We start from the raw sequence: 2,954 nt of genomic DNA, 5'->3' as shown, positions 1-2,954 counted from the left end.
ACGGGGGGTGCCCCTGCCACACTACTTTCCTTTTTCTCACAGGAAATAGTATCTGTTTATTGATTTGTACTGATAGCATGAAACTGCAGTTCTCCTGCTGGCTCATGTGCTTTGACTGATACATTGCTGGAGGACAGAACGCAGTATCACTCACTACCCTATATGCAAGGTTAATGTTGTTATGCCCTTTGTATTCCTGCCCTGACAAGTAGTCCACATTGCTTTATAGCCTGGAATGGCTAGGATTGTGTATTTTAGACCTAAAAGGACCAAATCACTTTCTAACTATAAGGGACATGAAGATTAGAGGTCCAAACTACAGAACTAATATACTGCGGGCAAGTAAATGTAAATGGCTACTTTCCAGGACTTTGAGAAGAAACCTACGCTTCAAGAGGGAGCAGGAGATGGGTGCAATTAGGCCTGGGAGGGCTGCCGCTGACTGCGGCGGGCGTGAGTTTTTAGGGTTAGGTGAAGCGGATTTATACACTTACACGGGGCTGGAAATCTCTCAGAGAAAGCAGTTTAACGGTGCTTCAGAAAAACTGAAGCCAGAGCGCGTTTGCAAATGGAGTCCAGGGAGCCAGTACCCTTGTACCCTTCTTCCCCTTCTGGGATAAGTCCAAACCAGCTGTTGTGAAGTTGTGGGAATTGCATGGGAAAAACAAAGGGGGAGAGACGACCGCGGCTGCGGATGAGCACAAAGAGCTGCCGGGGCCGAGGACGGTCCCCCCGGGGCGGTCACACCGGGGCACGGGACCACCAGCCCCCCAGCTCAGGGGTGCCACGCTGCCCAAAGGCGTGTGGCAAAAGCCAAAAGTGTAGGGAGAAATGGCAGGTGTAATGCCAGCTCTGGCGAGGGGTTTGCTGTCCCTCCTGGCAGGCGTTTGTTGAAAGACGACGACGGTTTGGTCATTGTTTTTTCCTGGGTTTTCCCCCTCCGTATTTACGCAAAAGTCCTTTTTATTTGGTCTAGGTAATTTTTTGTGAACACCTTGTGGTCACGAATGAAAGGTAAAAGCCTGGTCTTGGAAACATGGCCAAAAGGCATTTCTAATTCACAACAAAATGCCCCCCTCAAAAAACCAGTTCAGAGTCTAATTCCTTACGTGCTGTCAATGCCGTCACCTATATCTGTCCTCCATCTCCAGCTCTGGAAAACCACCTGCCTTCCCATATTCAAATCCTTTCTAATAAGCTAATTCCTCCCGTGAGATGTGGGTTTATTATAGGCACAGCAGCCGGGTTAACCCTGAAATTAGCCTTAGCTGGAGTTTTCCTGCCGCCCTCTCCCTCCGCCGGCGTGTTTAGCCTCGAGCTTGTACCCACGCTCTGGGGCATCCCATTAGCTAACAGAGGTTGTACGTGGAGTCTTGGGCATCCTTGAAAACACCCTTCTCCCCACACTCTCTGGAAGCTGAGCGCTGCGGAAGGGTTCCCAGCACCCTAAAGAGACCGAAGAAGGGGGGAGCATCACCGGCGGGATCCCACGCGGGGGCTTGGGGGAGCATCGCAATGCCCAGGGGAGAAACTGTCGGCGTCGGCATGCCAAACACACACTGCCCTACAGCTGAGAGGGGGGGACGGCACGCTTGCGAAGCGAGCTGCGCAGTCAATTAGGAATTTCACTGAAATTTCAAATTATGGCCTTTTTTTTTTTTTTTTTTCCAAGCGACAGAATTATGCCGTGTTACAGAGAAAGTGACAAGTAATTTGGGACACTGAGGATTTCTCGGGCTCTACAGTTAATGGGGAGTTTAGCACCAATTCCTCTGTAATTTGCACTTCTGAGAAACCGCGTTATTATAAAGTCAGAAATCTCAAGCACTTTCAACTCCGGGATCTGCCAGACTGACAATGACCAGGAACTGAGGAGGCCCGAGTCTACAGGTCACTCATTTCAATATCTGAGGCTGGGTGGCTTCCAAAAACGGCCGCTCCAACGGCGGAGCTGAAAATTGGAGGTGACATTCAGAAGTCTCTGAAAATTATAACCCTGACTTCCTCCTTGAAAAGCTTATCTGAATCCTGGCTTATCCTTTGATGAGGTTACTGAAAAAGCATTCTGCTCCGAGTACTTGAAAGATAACAGGCAATATATGTGAGCCGGTGCGCTTCCCCCCCGGAGGGAAAACACTATCGAACACGCCGAGCATGGGACACTAATTAAATGGTCTGAATTATGCTGGACATTAAGGTCCTGGGGTGGCTTGGTTTAACTCCTTCCCGTCCTTGCACACCTGGAGCAAACGTGGGTGCTCATCCAGCCAGGCTCCCGGGAGGACGTGCTCCCGCGGTCCAGCGCGGTCCCGGGCATCCCGCTCCACCCCGCTCCGGCGCCTGGCATCCACGTGTTTCCACAGGGCGAAGCCCCTCGTGGGAGAGAACCGCGTTCTCTGATCCCAGCCAAAGGGTGAGCATCCTTAAGGAGCCCCCTAACACCGTCATTAACTAAATAAATCGCATCCCGAGAACAAGCTCACTTTACTTCTGGGAATATGCTAAGCCGGGGCTCTGGCTAATCCTGCCCGTTGGTAAAGACATGGCAACGTTTAAATTTTTGCTTACGTTTAAGCAAATGCTTGGGTTTCTTGGATGCTAAACCCGCGGTTACAAGCAAGTGTCTTCCCGAGCTTTAGGGAGAATGGAAAAGCGAGCGGAGACAGAAACACTGTCATATTGGTGAGAAATAGTGAATTCAGGAGTGCTTAATGGGCTGGCAAAGGGGCTATGAAAATTGACCCAGCTCTATTTGTGAGGGAAAATACCGGGCCTTCCTTTATAAGGTGGAGTAGCAATCACAGCTCAAAGGGTGGAAAGGAGGAAAGATAATGCACTAAAATATAAGGTGTTACGGCAAAGTTGGTATTAATTCTGGGGAGCCAAAGTTCTGCCCTCGGAACAGCAGCCGCAGCCGCGTTCCCGGGAAAAGGGCTCTGGCGACAGACTGACCT

Source organism: Pygoscelis adeliae, unplaced genomic scaffold (genome assembly GCF_000699105.1).
Source record: "Pygoscelis adeliae isolate BGI_AS28 unplaced genomic scaffold, ASM69910v1 Scaffold565, whole genome shotgun sequence".
Classification (NCBI taxonomy): Eukaryota; Metazoa; Chordata; class Aves; order Sphenisciformes; family Spheniscidae; genus Pygoscelis; species Pygoscelis adeliae.
The sequence above is the reverse complement of the archived record's forward strand: the minus strand, read 5'-3'. Positions refer to the sequence as shown.